Below are 21,528 nucleotides of genomic sequence, written 5' to 3' on the forward strand. Positions count from 1 at the left end.
CTGACACGTGTACTGACAGTATCAACACTTTTATCAACATTTAACTGAAGTTAACATTCATTTAACTGATACTTACCACAAGAAGAAGTGTAAATCTGAAGTTTCTCCACAATAGTCCCAAGTCAGTCTTTCCTCAAGAAAATTCCAGAGCAAAGTGAAATTGTACACAGCAGTATTCTGATAGTCATTCTGATGTTAATTGTATCTGTTGCGTGGGAAGTTCCCTTATCCTGGACTCACAGAGCAATTCCAGATGTTGGGTTGTAAACTTACCACTCCTTGCTGACAGCTGACAGCTCTCAAAGCAAGAAGCAGGCTCTGGCACTATGACCCCTTTTTACCACCAGAGCAGGCCCCTCCTAGCCGGTGTAGCTATAACCACAGGGTGTTATCAGGCACTTGTTGCACTGTGGCCGGTGGAGGGGTGAGAGTTTATCCCATTTCACCAAAGCCACAAGCCTGTGCTGGTGAAACATAGGCTTGTGGCTGGGCACTGACACGCTGTAACCCATGCCTTCAGTTCAAAATCAAAACAGCGTGCTTCTGTGTGTGTGGTTGTGACTTTGAAAGGCAGAGGGTGAAAGCTTAGCGCATAAACCAAATATCCTCTATAACTCAGATGTTATGTCATATTTTTGACTCAGAAAAATACCATTGTAATAGTTATACTACGCTCTATCAGAAAATATAAAATTTGAAAAATCAAATATTTTGAGATATATGTTTGTGGCTTTAAACAGACGAAGTAATCTTCGACGAAGGCCGGACTCTGGTATTGCATTTCAGCTTGGATGCTTAAACATTATTTGATGACTTAGGTCATTAAAAATCTGAAAATTGTAATTAAAATTTTATTTTGTTGAAACGATCCAAAATTAATTTCATCTTATTTGTTATTATTTCTTGATTCCTAAAACATATAAATATGTTATATTTGGATTACAAATAAGCTCTGAAAATTAAAAATACTGTATACAAATTATGATTAAAATTAAACTTCCGAAATCGATTTTAAAACAATTTCATCTTATTCCTTGTCGGTTCCTGATTCCAACAAAATATAGGTATGATATGTTTTGATTAAAAACAAGCTCAGAAATTTAAAAAGAATAGAGATAAAGAAAAGCGTGCTATCCTTCTCAGCGCAACTACTACCCCGCTGTTCTGGATTGTCAATTGCACTGCCTTTGCCACGAGCGGTGGACTGACGATGCTACGAGAGTATACGGTCTTGCTGAAAAAATGCAGTGCGTTCAGTTTAATTCTGTGAGTTCGACACTAAAATTAATGTTGTATTTTCGCCTTTCGCGACTTGTATATGGGTCACTCTCCTAGAAACTGGTCAGTCGGGACAGTGTACAAAAACATTTAAATAAACAACAAAATAATTACCTTCCTTTATTTTTTTGTGTTTTGTTGTCTTCAGTGTTATTTGGAGCAACAGTGTGAACAAGAACTAAAGCGTTTGTAAATTCTGTGATTTGCTTTGCACTGCAGAAGCTCTGAAATCGCCACTTTTTTCCATTCGAAGTGTGACATGCTGTCTCTGCGCATACACATGCCTCAAATTTACCCATTTGATGACACATTTATCTACAATTGTTGCAAATTCCTGTGTATGAATTTGATTTCACCCGCCCGATGGGCCCAAACGATCTTTCGATAATAACTTAGTTGCATTTGACCATGTAGAAATAATCGTCTCGCACGTCACGCCTGGTGTCCTATTTTTAGCTTCAACGCCATGCCCAAACATAACTTGTGCACACTGTTTCAGCTGATGGATAATTCTACTCTGACATAGTAAAATATTCGAGGTCGTTAATCGCGATTGAATGAGATTCAAGTTGAGTCTGTAAAGCAAGTTTAATGAGATGTTCTGATAGATCTGCAAGTGGTGTCCGAAAATTTGCGATTCGTGTGAGCACATTGCAGAACCATTTTCTGGCAAACTTGCGATCTTTCAACCCATTCGCGCATGAATATAAGGGAGTCCCTGCGGGGGTTACACGGTGCAAACGTGTTTTCGTACAATCGAGCACGCGGTTAGACGCAGGAAAACTTTGTTGTTGCGGGGTCCGCGCCAAAGTGATCACAACCTTTGAGGTAAGTTTGAGCTGTACGACGGCTCTATTTGTACTATTTAGCGTGTAGAACTTAAACCACTAATATGATTTTGTCATGTTTACAAACTGAATTAAAAACAAAAATGCCTTTCTGTCAGAAAAACGCAATCAAGTTGCAAATTCATGGGGAGAGTAGATCTAGGTACAGTCCAACGTGAAAAGAAGTTTTCGTTTTTTATGATTGTTTTTCGCCTCTGTTTAGTTTATTTTCTATTTTTTTAAATGAAGATTAGATCATGTGGTTCAGGTTCATTTGTTTTGTTGAGAATCTCAAGAAATAGCGTTTGAATCTCTCATCATAGCCAGAGCTGTCTCGTTCGTATAGCAGACGCCATATTGCTGCTTTTCCGCATGCGGTGTCAGCGATGCATGAGTGTCACGATCGGGTGACAGAGACCAAGAAAGTGTCACTCAGTGGAGTGCCTGTTCTTGGTCGGTTATGATAGAAAGCGCCTGTGCGTGATATTGGACACAGCAGAGTTTGCTGACAGTGCTCCCGAGCACGGATGTTTTGAAACGCACGAGCTTCACAGTGCGGGTTTCTGCTATCATAGGGCTGACGGTTTTTCGCTGACAGCGCACACGGGATTTTCAGGGATTGAGTTTCTCGTGTCTTTTTTCTGCTTGGGGAGGCAAAATTGTGTATAGCTGGACTGGTTTTGTGACAAGGTCAGTCACGTGTATTTTGGCTAGGTTGTCTGACAGAGACACGAGTACGGGGACTTGACACCCAGCGGCAGAAGGGGAAGGATCTAATACAGTTTCTAGAGTATGATGGTTTTTCACCGAATATTATATTCGGCACTCTAGGGGAACTTCCACTGCCACATGTTTTGCTGAGGACAAGTCGTCAACATTCCTTCGTCGGCGATGGCTTTCGCATAAGGATTCGACAAGGGGTTCTGGAGGTTTTGGTCACTGTTGACGAACAGAGGCTGTTCCAGGGAGGAGGCGGACTTTGCTTCCATTGAGAGTTACAATCATAGGCTTTTGAGGTAATAAATCATTATTTAACGCTGTTGATGAGTCTGTGTTGTGGAATGAAATACTCTCTGTTGTTCTTTCCAGGTTAGCGCATAATTTACTCTCTGTGACGCTAAAATACTAATCTGTATATGGTTTTTGCAGATAGGGAGAGAAGGACGGAAAATGGCTGTTTTGTTGTTGTAAAAAGTCCGTTTTGTGCAGGCCCACGTGCTCGATGAGATATTTAAAGATGACATGTTTTAAGGTGGTGGGTGAGGGGTAGCTGACATGTTTAGTGCACCGATGCTTTCTGTTTGCAGCCTTCGTTCGTTCGTTCGATCCGATTCGTTCGTTTCGTGTTCCTGTAACATCTGCACGGCTGACTCTGGCGGGAACTGTTGAGGCTACGCTAACCAGGAGACTGGCTAACCAGGAGACCGGCTAACCAGCGGACCGGCTAACCAGCGAACCGGCTAACCAGCGGACCGGCTAACCAGCGAACCGACTAACCAGCATACCGGCTAAGCAGCAGCAGCAGAGATAAAGCTAAGTGCACCATGTCGTACGCACCCCGTTGACCACCGTTGTCTTTTCGTATCTATGATTTCATTGGAGTAGTGACAACGTGGGGTGTGTGACACCTGCACGAACTAGAGCTTTTCGAACAGAACATTCGCATTTAACTGTATTTACACGGGTTCAGCGTGTTCCTATAATTTTCTACATACTACTGGCATTTTGTCAGTGAACACTGGTTTTTTACGTGTTGAGAACGTAAAAGGAACATATTTTGAGTGAAGGCTCGAGAGAGGTGGAGAGTTTATACATAAACAGGCGTCTGAAACTTATACTTTTGTTGACTCTATTTAATTGTATGCCTGCGAGAGTGGATCGTGGTGTGGTTAGTTAATTAGTAGTAATTAACCGGTTCATAATCACCTTAAGTGATATATTGAAACGTGACACATGGGGGCCAAGCCGGGATTTACTCAGTTAATTTCCAACTGATAAAGACCCACCAATTAAGGATAACTAAGAGCAGATAATCTCGTCAGTGCTCGACTTATTTTCTGCTTGGTGCTACCCTTTTTTGTATAGTTTTGATCATATACCACACCTTAAGCGATTCACATCTTGCAGGAAATGTAAATTGTAATTTGTGAGTTATTGTATGCGCTAACTGTGATTACTTCCCTTTCCTTTGTTTGTGAATCTTTGTTGTTGTACGTTCATAGTTTTCCGTTGCAGAGAGCTGAGCGGGGTTAGCGGATTTGTTATTCGTTTTACTCAGTTGTCTCTACATTGTTGTTTCGCATTCTGTAACAGGTTACATTTCTACCGTCTTGTTTTACTTGGATTTTTCTCCATATTTTGACTTTGTTGGAATTTTGGGGGGGAAGGGTCCGAGGACTTCTGTCCTAACCAAGGCTGTGGGAGACACTCTGTTTCACCGCAAAAAGCAGCCGATAAAGTAGGCCACGGCTGTGGGAAACACTTTGTTTCACCGCAAAAAGCAGCCATAAAGTAGGCTACGCGTTTTGTTCTACACCGTTTGGATTTTTCTTCTGCATTTTCCGGTTGCTGGATTTTTGTATCCACCGCTTTCGTCACCGCGTATTCTAGCTATAGCTGCGTTAGACTTACTTTTGTGATAAAGCTTTGCTAAACTAACCATGGCTACAGGGGGATCTCCTACGAAGAGATTAACTTTTGAGACTCCTGGTAGTGAGGAACAGACAGAGCGAGACGCACGCGTTAGAGCGCGTAGTTTGCTTAAGCGCAAGGAGTTAGAACGTAAGGAAGACATAGAGCGACAGACGAGAAAAGAAGAGCTTGACAGACAAGAACGACAGGCCGAACGTGACAGACAGGACAAGAAAGAGAAAGACGAACGAGACAGACAGGAAAAGAAAGACGAGCGTGACAGACAAGAAAAGAAAGAGAAAGATGAACGAGACAGACAAGAGAGGGAACGACAGGCCGAACGACAGGCCGAACGTGACCGACAGGATAAGAAAGACGAGCTTGAGAGACAGGAACGTGACAGACAAGAGAGGGAACGACAGGCCGAACGTGACCGACAGGAAAAGAAAGACGAACGTGACAGACTAGACCGGAAGGAACAGGCGGATCGCGAACACCAGCTAGAACTAGCTAGGCTACAGGCCGAGAAGGGTACGCTTACTCAGGCTAGCGCGCCGACGTTTGTTGCCGACCGTACGAGACTGCCGACGTTCGACGATGACAAGGACGAGCTCGACGACTTTTTACGCCGGTTTGAGCGCATTGCATCTGACCAGAAGTGGGAAGAGGCCACGTGGGCTAGCCGCCTTAGCACCTGCTTAAAGGGACGCGCATTGCAGCTCTACAACGCTTTGGAGGACGACGAGGCGAGAGACTATCAGGCACTAAAGAAGGCGTTACTCCAGCGCTTCAACCTGACTGCTGAAGCCTACAGACGACGTCTGCGTAACAGCAAGAGACTGAGCGGCGAGCTGAGTCATCAGTTTGTGGCACGCCTTAATCTCTACCTGCGGCGCTGGGTGGAGATGGCCGAAAAGGACTGGACCGTCAACGACCTTGCCGACCTCATTGTCATGGAGCAACTGATGTCCAGCCTGCGACCTGAGGTGGTGACCTTCGTGCAGGAACACCAGCCTAAGACTACTCAGGAAGCAGCCGACTGGATCAGAGTGTACGAGGACGCCCAGGCGATCTCCGGCAAATCCTCAGGCTCACGGCCAGGAAAATCGGGAAATTCGGGTTCTTCAGGACCCAAGGACGGGAAGGACGATCAGGGACACAAAGGATCAAGTTCCCGAACTGACATCCAGTGTTATTACTGCAACAAGCGGGGCCACGTGAAGAAGGACTGCCACAAGAGACAGGCTGACCAGAAGGGCGTTCACTTCGTTGGCAGTGAGGAGCTAAGGGATGTCACGAGCTCATGCACAATTCCACAACTCTGCGTTCCGTGCTCCAGGAAACATTTCCAGCCCCACTGTAACGTCTACGTTAACGGAGTGAAGGGCGAAGGTCTGCGGGACACAGGGGCAGACATGATAGTGGTTCGGGCGAGTCTGGTTCCAGCTATGGCCTACACAGGAGACAGCATCAGGGTGAGAATGGCCGAGGCATCTCACGCTTACGACTTGAACACGGCAGTGATCAAGGTCGTAACACCGTTGTTCACGGGGACCATTGTGGCCGTCGTCATGGACGATCCTCCATGCGACCTGCTCATTGGAAACCGGGTTCAGTTTGTGGACGGCGTCACCAGGGAGGTTCCCGTTTATCGGTCTCCCGACGTCATTTCAGTGCTCACGCGGGCACAGGCGGAGCGAGAGGACAAACCTCTCAAACCCCTACCTGCTGCACGAGCTGCCCTGGGGAACGTGACCCCCGCGCTTCTCGCGAAGGCTCAGGATTCTGACCCGACCTTAGCTACTCCTCGGGAGCACGCGAAGTCGGGGAAGGTGAAGCTGAGCGGGAAGCATGGGAGGTCAAGGTTCCTCAGGGACAAGAAGTTGCTCTACCGTGAGTTCAGCAACAAGGAAGGTGCATTCAAACAGGTTGTCGTGCCTCGCGAGTTTCGCGAGGGTGTCATGGCAACGGCACACGACTCGATTCTGGGAGGTCATCTTGGTACCAAGAAGACCACGGATCGTGTCTGGCGCCACTTTTACTGGCCAGGCATCTGCACGGATGTCCGACGTTTCTGTGCGTCCTGCGATAAGTGCCAGAAGGTGGTTGCCAAAGGAAGGGTGAGGAAGGTCCCCTTAGAGAAGATGCCGCTCATCGACGAACCCTTTCGTCGGGTCGCAGTGGACATCATCGGGCCCATCTTGCCTGCGTCTGAGGACGGAAACAGATACATTTTGACCATGGTGGACTACGCTACTCGATACCCAGAGGCGATCCCTCTGAAATCGATTGAAGCCACGCGAGTAGCTGAGGCTCTGGTTACTATGTGGTCCCGGCTGGGAATTCCATCAGAGGTACTCACCGACAGAGGCACGCAGTTCACGGGAGGAGTGATGGCGGAGGCAGCACGACTGCTATCACTGGAGCAGCACTTCACCACTCCTTACCATGCTCAGTGCAACGGACTGGTGGAAAGGTTCAATGGCACCTTGAAGACCATGCTGAGGAAACTAGCTCAGGAGAAACCACGCACGTGGGACAGGTACATCCCAGCATTGCTTTTTGCATACCGCGAGGTTCCTCAGGAGAGCTTGGGCTTTTCCCCATTTGAGTTGTTGTACGGCAGACAGGTACGCGGTCCCATGGCTATCCTGCGTCAGGCTTGGACGGACGAAGAAGCTGACGAGGAGGTGCAAACGACAGCGACCTACATCGTAGAACTCAGGAACAGGATTGAAGAGACCTGCAAACTGGCTCAAGAGAACCTGGGGAGAGCAGCACAGCGTTACGCGCGAGGATTCGACCGCAAGGCACGGCCGCGCAGCTTCAAGATTGGAGAACGGGTGTTGCTACTTCTACCTGTCAAACACAACAAGTTACAACTGCAGTGGCAAGGACCTTTTGAGGTGACAGCGAAGGTGGGCCAGAACGACTACAGGATCGTCATGAACGGGAAAGCACGCCTGTACCACGCCAACCTGCTGCGCGCCTACATAGAGAGGACTGCCTACGGGGAAAAGGACAAAGTGACAGAAGCAGTTGCTGTCGTGATGGACGAGACAACGGAAGAACAGGGAGGAGGACGTGTACCAGTTTGTCCGTTGGAGGCTAGTGAGGATCACACGGACGTGCACATCTCACCTGATCTTGGGGACGACCAGCAGGCGGACCTGCAAGAGATCCTGAAGGATGCAGCACGGGTCCTTACAGACATACCACTTCAGACGCATCTAGAGGTGTTTACCTTCGACTTGCTGGAGAAACAGCCAGTGAGGACGAAGCAGTATCCCATGCCTCATGCCCAGAAGGAGGTGGTCAGAAAGGAAATCGCCGACATGACGAAGTTGGGCGTCATCGAGCCAGCGAACTCTCCCTACAGTTCTCCAATTGTGCTGGTGAAGAAGAAGGATGGACGCGTCAGGTTCTGTGTCGACTACCGGAAGCTGAACAAGATTACGGCGTTTGACGCGGAACCCATGCCTGATGTGGACTACCTCTTCAGTCACTTGGCCAAGGCCAAGTACTTTTCCAAACTGGACCTCACCAAGGGGTACTGGCAAATCCCAGTTGCCGAGGAAGATCGCCCAAAGACTGCATTTACCACTCCATTCGGCCAGTTCCAGTGGACAGTCATGCCTTTTGGTCTACAGAATGCAGGTGCCGTCTTCACTCGCATGATGAGGAAACTTTTGGAACCTTTGAAACGCGAGGACATCAGCAGTTTCATCGACGATGTGCTGATCGCGACAGAGACATGGACTGAACATCTCGACGCCCTGCGCGACGTGTTCGCTTTTGGAACCTTTGAAACGCGAGGACATCAGCAGTTTCATCGACGATGTGCTGATCGCGACAGAGACATGGACTGAACATCTCGACGCCCTGCGCGACGTGTTCGGAAGGTTGAAGGACGGAAATCTGGGAGCTAAACCGTCCAAGTGCTACTTGGGATTTCGGGAATTGTCTTTCCTGGGTCATGTTGTCGGCGAGGGATTGCTCGTTCCAGAGGACGACAAGATCCAGAAGATTCGGGAGGCGGAGCCACCGCGCACGAAGAAAGAAGTCAGGTCTTTCCTGGGCCTAGCCAGCTTCTACAGACGCTTCATCCCGCACTTTGCCGAAATCGCACTACCACTGACCAACCTTACCAAGAAACTACAACCGACCGTTGTAGTGTGGACTGAGGAATGCAGCTCCGCATTCAACACCCTGAAGAGGCGACTCACCAGTCAGCCTATTCTCCGACTACCAGACCTGAACAAGGACTTCGTGCTGAGGACAGACGCTTCAGGGAAGGGACTTGGGGCAGTGTTGCTTCAGGAGACGGAGGGGTTTTTGCACCCTGTTTGCTTCGCCAGCCGTAAGCTGACCTCGGCCGAGGCAGCGTATGCAACGGTTGAACGCGAGTGTCTCGCCATTGTCTGGGGCATCCAGAAGTTCGAAGCGTACCTGTACGGACGACCTTTCTGTCTGGAGACGGACCATCAACCTCTGCAATATCTTCAGGTTGCAAGGTTGGCAAACGCCAGACTTATGCGCTGGGCGTTGATTCTCCAACCGTACCAATTCACGGTACGCGTCATTCCGGGCGCCAACAATGTTGGAGCTGACTTTCTCTCTCGGGCTGTAGAGGAGAACATGACTGTGAGCGAAACCGAGGTTTCGTCTTGAAGAGGGGAGGTGTGTCACGATCGGGTGACAGAGACCAAGAAAGTGTCACTCAGTGGAGTGCCTGTTCTTGGTCGGTTATGATAGAAAGCGCCTGTGCGTGATATTGGACACAGCAGAGTTTGCTGACAGTGCTCCCGAGCACGGATGTTTTGAAACGCACGAGCTTCACAGTGCGGGTTTCTGCTATCATAGGGCTGACGGTTTTTCGCTGACAGCGCACACGGGATTTTCAGGGATTGAGTTTCTCGTGTCTTTTTTCTGCTTGGGGAGGCAGAATTGTGTATAGCTGGACGGGTTTTGTGACAAGGTCAGTCACGTGTATTTTGGCTAGGTTGTCTGACAGAGACACGAGTACGGGGACTTGACACCCAGCGGCAGAAGGGGAAGGATCTAATACAGTTTCTAGAGTATGATGGTTTTTCACCGAATATTATATTCGGCACTCTAGGGGAACTTCCACTGCCACATGTTTTGCTGAGGACAAGTCGTCAACATTCCTTCGTCGGCGATGGCTTTCGCATAAGGATTCGACAAGGGGTTCTGGAGGTTTTGGTCACTGTTGACGAACAGAGGCTGTTCCAGGGAGGAGGCGGACTTTGCTTCCATTGAGAGTTACAATCATAGGCTTTTGAGGTAATAAATCATTATTTAACGCTGTTGATGAGTCTGTGTTGTGGAATGAAATACTCTCTGTTGTTCTTTCCAGGTTAGCGCATAATTTACTCTCTGTGACGCTAAAATACTAATCTGTATATGGTTTTTGCAGATAGGGAGAGAAGGACGGAAAATGGCTGTTTTGTTGTTGTAAAAAGTCCGTTTTGTGCAGGCCCACGTGCTCGATGAGATATTTAAAGATGACATGTTTTAAGGTGGTGGGTGAGGGGTAGCTGACATGTTTAGTGCACCGATGCTTTCTGTTTGCAGCCTTCGTTCGTTCGTTCGATCCGATTCGTTCGTTTCGTGTTCCTGTAACATCTGCACGGCTGACTCTGGCGGGAACTGTTGAGGCTACGCTAACCAGGAGACTGGCTAACCAGGAGACCGGCTAACCAGCGGACCGGCTAACCAGCGAACCGGCTAACCAGCGGACCGGCTAACCAGCGAACCGACTAACCAGCATACCGGCTAAGCAGCAGCAGCAGAGATAAAGCTAAGTGCACCATGTCGTACGCACCCCGTTGACCACCGTTGTCTTTTCGTATCTATGATTTCATTGGAGTAGTGACAACGTGGGGTGTGTGACACCTGCACGAACTAGAGCTTTTCGAACAGAACATTCGCATTTAACTGTATTTACACGGGTTCAGCGTGTTCCTATAATTTTCTACATACTACTGGCATTTTGTCAGTGAACACTGGTTTTTTTACGTGTTGAGAACGTAAAAGGAACATATTTTGAGTGAAGGCTCGAGGGAGGTGGAGAGTTTATACATAAACAGGCGTCTGAAACTTATACTTTTGTTGACTCTATTTAATTGTATGCCTGCGAGAGTGGATCGTGGTGTGGTTAGTTAATTAGTAGTAATTAACCGGTTCATAATCACCTTAAGTGATATATTGAAACGTGACAATGAGGGACAGAAATTATGACAGATACTGGCATTTTCATTCGCACTGGAGCAGATTTTACACATCGTGTAGTCATTTTTACATTTAGTCAAGTTTTGACTAAATGTTTTAACATAGAGAGGGAATCGAGACGAGGGTCGTCGTGTACTATATGTGTGTGTGTCTGTGTGTGTGTCTGTGTGTGTGTGTAGAGCGATTCAGAGTAAACTACTGGACCGATCTTTATGAAATTTTACATGAGAGTTCCTGGGTATGATATCCCCAGACATATTTATCATTTTTTTGATAAATGTCTTTGATGACGTCATATCCGGCTTTTTGTAAAAGTTGAGGTGGCACTGTCACACCCTCATTTTTCAATAAAATTGATTGAAATTGTGGCCAAGGAATCTTCGACAAAGGCCGGACTTTGGTATTGCATTTCAGCTTGGAGACTTAAAAATTAATTAATGACTTTGGTCATTAAAAATCTGAAAATTGAAATTAATTTTTGTTATATATAAAACGATCCAAAAACACTTTCACCTTATTCTTTATCATTTTCTGATTCCAAAAACATATAAATATGTTATATTTGGATTAAAAACAAGCTCTGAAAATTAAAAATATAAACATTATGATTAAAATTAAATTTCCGAAATCGATTTAAAAACAATTTCATCTTATTCCTTGTCGGTTCCTGATTCCAAAAACATATAGATATATGTTTGGATTAAAAACACGCTCAGAAACTTAAAACTAAGAGAGGTGCAGTAAAGCGTGCTATGCAGCACAGCGAAACCAACACCGCGCTAAACAGGCTCGGCAGTTTCACTCCGCTTTGCTCGAGCGGCGGACTACGTTCATTGTTAAAAAATGCAGTGCGTTCAGTTTCATTCTGCGAGTTCCACAGCTTGACTAAATGTAGTATTTTTGCCTTACGCGACTTGTTGTTTCTTTGTGTTACGAGGATGTGTTCAGGACAGAACCACTCTGGTTTCCAATGTGGGTATCTTGGAATCTTGACGGTTGTAACATGCACTGTTATGTACCTCAATCTGAGATGTAAAGCTGTGGTAGCAATTAAAATATCTGACTCCAACTGTTGCATACTTTTTTTTCAGATGCCAGGATGCTGCTAATGCTCCTATCCTTTCTGCCAGTCCCGTCAATACTGATCCAGGATGCTGCTAATGCTCCTATCCTTTCTGCCAGTCCCGTCAATACTGATGCCAGGATGCTGCTAATGCTCCTATCCTTTCTGCCAGTCCGGTTAATGCTGATCCAGGAGCAGATCAGAGAGACCGGTACGTTTCTACTGTAAATAAATGTTTTAACATGTTTTTCATTAATCTTCATCTTATTATACTGGAATGACTTTGCTTGCATGCAGGCATTTTTTTAATTTTCTGTATCCATACTGATTTGTGCAGACATTCCTAGCAAAGTCTTTCCATGGCATGGTAAGTGCAGGTTACATAATGGAATCAATTACATGTATACATGTATTTCAAGTAACAAATTACCCCTAGTTGGTATGAATGGAGAGCTTTAGTTGTTTGTTTTTCTGAGGTAGACATTTCCAAGTTTATTGGTGTCACTTGCTCCTTGTATTTTTAATTCATGATGTAATCCCTTTCAGTTACTATTTTTAATTTTCTATTTTAAGAAAGGTTCATTTGTTTGTCCACAGATTGACACACTGGATGGGGTGGTTGTCCGTTTCCTTAGGAAACAAGGATCATCGTTTGTGTGGCCTGCTGTGGAGGAGAGATTTTTTGTGAAGTTTGAGGAAGTAGTTGAGGTGCTGCCAGTCCCAACTCTTGACAGGTGTGGCAGACACACATTTCAATAAAAAGTTGTTTCGTTTTGACCGAAATAAACCCATGGTTAACTGATATTGGTGTCTGTGTTTGTTTGCGGTGTCCATGGTTACACGCGAGACGTTCTATGTCATTTGATGAATATCTGCATGTATTACCAAGATTGTTCAAAGTATGTCCATATATCTGTTTTAAGTATTCATGGAGATTCTTTAAATCATACAATTTTGCAGATAGCAATATCTGATCACTTGCTGGAAAGGTTTTCTGTAAATGATGAAATGGTCGATCTGGCGTCCTCATAGTAATCCCTCATTATGTAAGTGTATGGTATATTTTGAAACTTCTGGTACTTCTATGAAGCAATTTCTATTGTATCTCAGTGGAAATTGCATGATAATTACTTGTATTTTTTATGATAAGAGTAAAAATGTGCCTCTAATGGTGTCCTGTGTTACACGCGAGACAAGGCAACCTTCAACACATTATCTTAGATTACAGCATTTCCAAAAGTTTATCTTGCTTTTCAAAACCTTGTGTTGAAAAGTTGAGATGTTAAACAAACCAAACACACCAAAATATTTCAATTTTGACTAACTTTATTTTTGGGCACTCAAGTCACACATCTGACCAGTTTTCAGGAGAGTGACCCATATTATACTATTGTTGACACCACACTGAGTTATGGTTGCCTATTTAAATGTAAACCGAGACAGACGTCTATTTCGTCAGAACGGACAATTCTACAAATGTCGTTTCTATGGGCAAACATAATATATTGTATGTTAGTTAAAATCGGAGGAAGCATGTGCTCAAAAAAAACCGTGTGAAATGTTGCAACCAAACACGGCAAAGAAACAACAATCTTTATACTAACCCTAATACATTTCACAAACGGTTACAACGTTACTTACTTATCCAAATGGATAAAATAACAAAACACAAACACACTAACACAAACTTACGAACAACACGAATCTTGCATTCGACGATTAAATTGTTTCCATTGGCACACTGCATCGTCTTGCCTCCGTCCTCTCTGCGAGGGTTGACAACGACCAGTTTACTTTTGGTGGAAGTTCGATTCGCCGTGAAACGACTTGCAAACTTGTTGTTACAATTCACGGGGCATGTACCACATCTCAGACACGATGCAATCTGAGAGCCCCATCCATTGACGAAGTTTAAATTCCACTTTACATCCAAGGATGGGTCTAGATTTTTACAGCGCAATGTCGTGTTGCGGTCCTCCTCAACGTCGATGTATCCCTGTTGACACGGGCCAACGCTAAACTCTGAAAGCAAAAGGCACATTTATTACATCTTCAGACATAAGCCTTTTCTTCCCGCGGTTGCTAGTTGCATATACAATGATATCAACATGTCCGGTATTTTCTAAGGAACGAATGACATACTGTCATGTATTAATCTGTACCTGATACGTTATCGTCAGCGTATGCAGCGGAAGCAGCTGTTCATCCAACAAACGTCAGCTTCAGGAGGAGGTGAACGCAACACAAATGTGCACAAAATAGGATGTGTGTATATAATTTCCGAAAACATTTTCAAATGCAATACATGTCAAACACACTCTATTGCAAAACGATGATTTCAGAAATTGTATTTTGTTTGTTTTGCCTGTTTGTAATACTCTGTAAATAAGATGTCAAATCCGAGTGCAAACAACTACAGCGCCTGTATTAAGGTGCACAGTTCCTTTATCGCAGCGAAGCTGGAGGTATCCCACGAACGCTGTACTGGGATTAAAACAAAAACAAAACAAACATTCGTTTGAACACAGGTGAAAAAGGCCGTTTGCCACAGTAAATGCGACGGAAGAAAATGTCCTTAGCGATATCAAAACATGAACAGAACACACAATATCTGCCTTTATCGCCACTGCAGAACAACAACATAACGGTGTACTTGATTTTAGTCCAAAACAGGGAAACTGACATAAAGTGTTAATAAAATTGAATGATTTGCACGGAACCGTATACAACCGCGCATTAATAACTCGCCTGTGCAGGTAGACTAGGTTGAGTGATTAGGACAGATTCGATCAAACCTAAGCACGGAACATCTTTTTTCGTACAACAAACGTAAAAAGGAGGAACCTTCATAATTAAGCCACGCACAAATCGTGGGATTCTATTACCCCCGAACTGCACTGTATCAGACACCTTATATTGTGTGAAACAGCACCAACAAGGACGCTCGCCTCAGTGTAAGAAAGCGTAGGTGCGAGTGTGCACTGCAACATTGGCCAAAATACCACGTGTGTGTGTGTGTGTGTGTGTGTGTGTGCGTGTGTGTGTATGTTTATGTGTGCGTGTGTGTGTGTGTTTATGTGTGTGCGTGTGTGTGTGTTTATGTGTGCGTGCGTGTGTGTGTGTGTGTGTGTGTGTGTGTGTGTGTGTGTGTGCAGTGTGTGTGTGTGTATGTGTGTGTGTGTGTGTGTGTGTGTGCATGTGTGTGTGTGTGATCTCTATTTCCCACGACGATCTCTTTGGTTTCTCCACACTTGTGTCAAAGACAAGCTTATCGTTGACTAGGGCGAAGATGTATGATTTGATGTTGATAGTACGTACAAGGCTTTCCGATCAACTGTCACACGGGGATGTAGTTCAGTCGGTAGCGCTCTGGATTTGTATCCAGTTGGCCGCTGTCAGCGTGAGTTCGTCCCCACGTTCGGCGAGAGATTTATTTCTCAGAGTCAACTTTGTGTGCACACTCTCCTCGGTGTCCGAACACCCCCGTGTGTACACGCAAGCACAAGACCAAGTGCGCACGAAAAAGATCCTGTAATTCATGTCAGAGTTCGGTGGGTTATAGAAACACGAAAATACCCAGCATGCTTCCTCCAAAAACGGCGTATGGCTGCCTAAATGGCGGGGTAAAAAACGGTCATACACGTAAAATTCCACTCGTGCAAAAAAACACCCCACGAGTGTACGTGGGAGTTTCAGCCCACGAACGCAGAAGAAGAAGAAGAAGAAGAAGAAGAAGAAGAAGAAGAAGAAGAAGACCCCACATGAAAATGAAAACATGATGTAATGTACTATGTGTGTGTGTGTGTGTGTGTGTGTGTGTGTGTGTGTGTGTGTGTGTGTGTGTGTGTGTGTGTGTGTGTGTGTGTGTGTGTGTGTGTGTGTGTGTGTGTGGGCGAAGATGTATGATTTGATGTTGATAGTACGTACACGGCTTTCCGATCAACTGTCACATTTGACCCCACATGAAAATGAAAACAGAGAGAGCGAGAAAGAGCGAGAGAGAGAGAAAGAGAGAGACAGAGAAAGAAAGAGGGAGAGACAGAGAGAGAGAGACAGAGAGAGAGAGACAGAGAGAGAGAGAGATAGGGAGATATATATATATATATATATATATATATATATATATATATATATATAGAGAGAGAGAGAGAGAGTGTGTGGGGGAGAGAGAGAGAGAGAGAGAGAGGGAGGAGGATTGCGAGAGATTGAGAGAGAGAAGACAAGACAAGACAAGACAAAATCTTTATTATCGAGGGTAATAGATAAGCAAGAATATTGCTTTTTTACATCCAGCCCTCGCCCTAATATAGGGTCAACAAGAACAGAAAACAATATAATCAAAGAACTATCACATCAAACTTAACATATTATAACTGTATATACTGATACAAATTTAAAAATAAATTGTCATGCTGCATTTTAAGTACAATTGTCAATGATAAAAAGTGTCAATGAGAGAAAGAGAGAGAGAGAGAGAGAGAGAGAGAGAGAGAGAGAGAGAGAGAGAGAGAGAGAGAGAGAGAGAGAGAGAGAGAGAGAGAGAGAGAGAGAGAGAGAGTGTTGGTCCAAGGGGACCATATCGGCTTTTGTTTCATCTTTATCGACCAAGGCCGAAGGCCGCGGTTGATAAATATGGGACAAAAGGCGATATGCTTCCCGAGGACAAACAACAAAATGCGTGTCTGACAACAAGCCACCAAAGATCGTTTTTGGCACACTAACCCACAGGGAGACGGATTTTTAGAATCCAACTCCGGGCCACAAAGCATCGTCACAGTAGCACGAGATAACACGTCAAACTTGTATGTGACGTCAAACGTAGCTTGTTGACGTTTTTCTTCCAGTCCGAAAATGTACAGAGCTGCGATCATACCTGTGAGTTCAGTAAGTGTTGAGCATATTTATTTTCTTTTAAGTGTTTATGACTTGTCGTTGTGGATTTTGCGATCTTACAGAGATAAGTTGCAAATTGACCATGAATCGCCGCAGTAATTATCAACATTGATCGGGTCTTTGAGAGTGAATGGTTACAATCGTTGTCCTTGGAAACACAAATCCAAAGCCGCAATGGTTCCACACATCAAACAATCAGCCTGATTGGCTTTTACTTTGACAATCCACGTTTCACCTGAAAGCTCAAACCCATTCACCACCTCGAGTTATTGCATGGGGAACATGAGATGTATTTCCCAGGTGTTTGTGAATGAAAACTCGTGAAAATTATGACAACGTCATTTGTCATAACCATTGTGTTCTTCCTGACATTGCATTAGGTATATCCAACGTCAGGTCACATCTTTCTCCATTACTTCAAGCTTCTTCTTGTCTGAGGACGGAATACAATGATGAAAATGTACAAACAGAGTACTAGCATGTGCAGAATTGGATTGTAAACTGAAATCTGATTTACCTTTGAACGTTAGCCTACCCCCCCCCCCCGACACACACATACACACACACAAACACACCAACCCCACTCCTAAAACAAGTGGCTCGTAACACACAAGTAACCTCGACCTGATCTTGGGTTTAATCATTTTAAAGATTAGTTCATAAGAGACAATATTGTGTTATTCAAATCATACTTTTAGAAGCCAGAATGCGCTCCCTTGTTTTGAAAAACGCCATGCAAAGCCATGCAACAACAACAACAACAACAACAACAACAACAACAACAACAACAACAACACCAACAGCAACAACAACAACAGAAGCTTATCACAAAACAGAAATAACAATAATCGCACCAACGAAAAAGTTGTGGCAGTGCAGCCAAACAAACTCACCTTTAACAACGTTCAGATCGCATCTTGCCTGCGAGTTGTTACTGAAGCTGGAACACACAACATTAGCACCCTTGAGATTTTGCACATTATCCAGAAGCCGTAACGTTGATTTGTTGGGGAATCGCTCCACTTTGTAAAGAAAGCTGTTGCTGACAAGACACGTTGGACAGTTGTTATTCCCAGTGCAGTGTCTGCACTCTGCAATCCTGGTTTGGTGTCCGTTGACTGTGACGGACCAGTAGATGTTGTTGTCGAACTTCATTCCGGTGCACAGAACTGACGGCTGTGTTTCAGGAAGGAAAGAACGTTGGTCACAATCACCAAGACTGAAGGCAAGAGCTGCACGGAGACAAACACGGTGTGCTTGAGGTAAAAGAGGTAGACATAAGATAAGAGTAGTTATGGAGGCAGACGGTTGAAATAAAAGGAGAGACGGAGGAAAATGTTGAGAGTGTTTGCTTTGTGTGATGATACTCATGCTGTGGTGGATACGCTTCGCCCTTGTCAGGCATCATTAACAACAAAAACAAATCTAAGCCATGCAAAAACAAAGCAAACAAACAATCAACAAGAATCCCACACATATATACACGCACAAAAGAACCAGTGCAAAGCCTGACTAAATCAACTAAGCCTCTACAAATCACATTCAAAGCAAGCAACAAGCAGGAACACAAAAGAAAACTACAACTTCAGACAAACAAACATACAGACAGCGTCGGAGGCGGTTAGACAGACAGGCAGAAAACGGTACAACATAATTATGGCAGACAGACATTCGCAATATCTTGTTTTCTGTCCCATGTTATGTTCCCAAACTGTGTGTATTCAAACATCGTGCATAGGTATGAGATATTAGTAGTTCCAGATGTACAAATCCAAACAAACATAGACTCTAATCACCAACCAAACAAGCTTTGAGGACAACAGTAACATGTATGAACATTGTGTCACTATAAAAGTATGTTTTAGTCAGGGGCAGAATTCATTTGAAACTCGATCAGTTCATTCACCTGAAGGTGAACAGATTAAGAGAAGACAAAGCGTAACACACATCAGCAGCTCCATATCTATCCTGCGGTATACTTTGAAGAAAACTCCAAAGTGACAATTCACATAGCATATTACATTGACGCAGGAAGCTATGGCTTCAAAGGCGGATATCAACACATCCTGTTACTGAACACACGCAAACCGCCCTCAGTCGTCATCCACTCTTGTCGCACGCAGCGTTATGGTTATGCTTAAAGACGCAGTCATTCCCTTGTAAACGGATGGATCGCCATCTCTTGTGCTGGCCGCGTGTTGCATGCTATGAGAAAATGTAAGTTTTACGCCCTCACGGCAAAGCCATTAGGGGCATGTTACACGGGAAAACCCGGCTTTGTATGAAAATTAAAAAAAATAAAAATGCGATGGGGGGGGGGGGGGGGGGTGTAGACAGCTGGCTGCCGGCTGCTAGAGGGCTAGGGACCGGGTTGGGTCGTCTTGGGTCAGTACTGAAATGGTTACTTTATTGGCTGTTGGCCGAACGGACACCTGGGCTTCATTTGTGCATGCATGTATTTGTGTTTCCAAGGCCAGGGGCTTTCGCTGTGACCCTGGGATCTTTATCGTGCGCATGCGTGCACACGGGGGTGTTCGGACACCGAGGAGGTTGCATGATATAAGACGACCGCTCCATTTAAACACTTTTATAACAAACCCTTTTATCAAACAACTTTTAACATCCAAACAACTCCAACCCATCATTCTCCGGCCCATCATCCCCCTCCCCCCCCCCCCCCCCATTCAGCGTATAACCAAATCATGTCCCAAAATAGGTCCCAGCTACCTGAGAGGACGTTAAGCCCCATAGTCAAGTCAAGTCAAGTTAAACACTTACATCACTTAAACAGTGCACGGATATTCCCTGCGTATAGTGTGATATTTGTTCTAATTAAAGAGCTAGTGACCAGATCTGAGATGGTGAGCTAAATCGTTGACATGTGAAGGAGTGTGCTTTAAACCCACCTTCTCAGAGCAAATGTGCATGCTACCCAAAACATATTGACCATATTTAGGACTAACTTAAGAGAACAGAGCTTTCTTAGAAACGGATGCCTGATAAAGGTCGTTTGCAAAAGTGTAATTTTGTTAAATTAACCTGGTAAAAATATATTTTAATCACAAAAAGCAGTTGTGTTGTACGTTGTTGGTGTGTGTCCAAATTAAAACGTGCGTGCAAGCGCATGAACAAGACTCGACGGATCTGATTTGTTGGCGTGATACATAATTAGTTAATTAGTTGATTAGTAAGTCAGTTATTTCGTTAGTGTGTTATATATTTAGGTAGTTGATCAGTCTTTTAATAGAGTCATTTAATAGAAATGCAAAAACAATTGTTCTTCTGAAGAATGTGTAATGTGTATCGAAAGACTGTTCTTTCGTTTTCTTTCTCTCTGTTAGTCCAAATGTATGTCTTCTTAGTGATACATTCCTGTGTACAATATCAACAGCCTGCATTCTGTGCAAAGCGGGATTTATGTTATACTTCAGTTTTTTATGTGGCTTTCCAGAAAGTAGTTAATAATGCACACCAAAACACCCAACTCTCCAAAGGAGGCGGTTCTGCGATCGTAAGCAGCACTGTTGTTACTGGAAGAAGTGTGCCTTTAACAAATACTAATACGAAATGTTGTTAACTAGTTCGTTTACTATATCAACGTTTACAGCAGTCTGAATTTCACAGAACAACAACAGTTTACTTTATGATGAAAACGGTTGTTGATGGTTGTGTTGATACTATAGCAACGACCACACTCTGTCACCAAAAATAAGCGTCGAGTACAAGGTGTATACAAGTATAGTAAGTACATGACAGAATTGATGTAAATCAGGGAAACGGGTATGATTGTAACTCACAGCAAAAACAACATGACATGTTGATATGGTGCCTGTAATATTGTCATATCACACAGGTGGGTCATATTCTTACATAGAATGGTTGGTTGTTGGTTGTTAACGTCACTTCAACCAGTCAGGCTATGCGAGACTGGTGTTCATTGAACAATACGGCTTGTTTTCAAATAGTTTAAAAGAAACATCTGCGCGTGGCTAATCAGCATAAAACACTTAATGGCTTTCCTCGTTGAACACAAATCTATACTTTGAGCATTGTTTGCGAATCTAAGGACTTCCTCACAAGATAGGATGTCACTTTCAAGTCAATAGTATGCTCCTGTCGTAAAACGGCTTGACAAGGCTCGCTCTGTTGATCTGAAGCGACAGTCAGAGAACAAGATCCCCACATGCTGTTTAATTATTCGTTTAATGGAACAGTGTCGTGTCTTGAGCCCTGTGTGGAACATCCGTGTGAATTGCAGAGTTAATACACGCTTCACAAACTACTTCCTCGTTTTAGTGTGTAAGTGGTATTCGAGTGAGCTGTACACGTATATCAGCAGCGGATCAAGCTACTTGTTACAACATACTTTTTGTTTGATTGTTTGTTTTTTGGTTTTTTTTTGCTTTACTTTCTTTGTGTGTGTCTTTGTTGTTGTTGTGTGTATTCTTTCTTTTCTCGATTTCTTAACTTGATAAAATGGCAAGTCGATTGTCATTCGTGTCCGTGTTTCACAGATTGCTGGTTGGTGTATGGGTGTGTCTGTTGATTATGTGTGTGTTTGCTTGCGTATTGCAATTTTGTTGT

General features: G+C 44.3%; 2 long non-coding RNA genes across 2 annotated transcripts in view; both read left to right on the plus strand.

The window, feature by feature from the left end:
- The window catches only part of LOC138973958 (uncharacterized), a 451,362-nt gene that overhangs the window by 261,751 nt on the left and 168,083 nt on the right, over positions 1 to 21,528 (plus strand). The gene's annotated exons all lie outside the window — the stretch shown is intronic.
- Positions 2,089 to 12,807, plus strand: LOC138972410 (uncharacterized). The gene is made up of 3 exons (XR_011457602.1): positions 2,089 to 2,106; positions 12,080 to 12,262; positions 12,649 to 12,807. It is a non-coding gene; the product is annotated as an uncharacterized lncRNA (long non-coding RNA).

Source organism: Littorina saxatilis, linkage group LG8 (genome assembly GCF_037325665.1).
Source record: "Littorina saxatilis isolate snail1 linkage group LG8, US_GU_Lsax_2.0, whole genome shotgun sequence".
Taxonomy (NCBI): Eukaryota; Metazoa; Mollusca; class Gastropoda; order Littorinimorpha; family Littorinidae; genus Littorina; species Littorina saxatilis.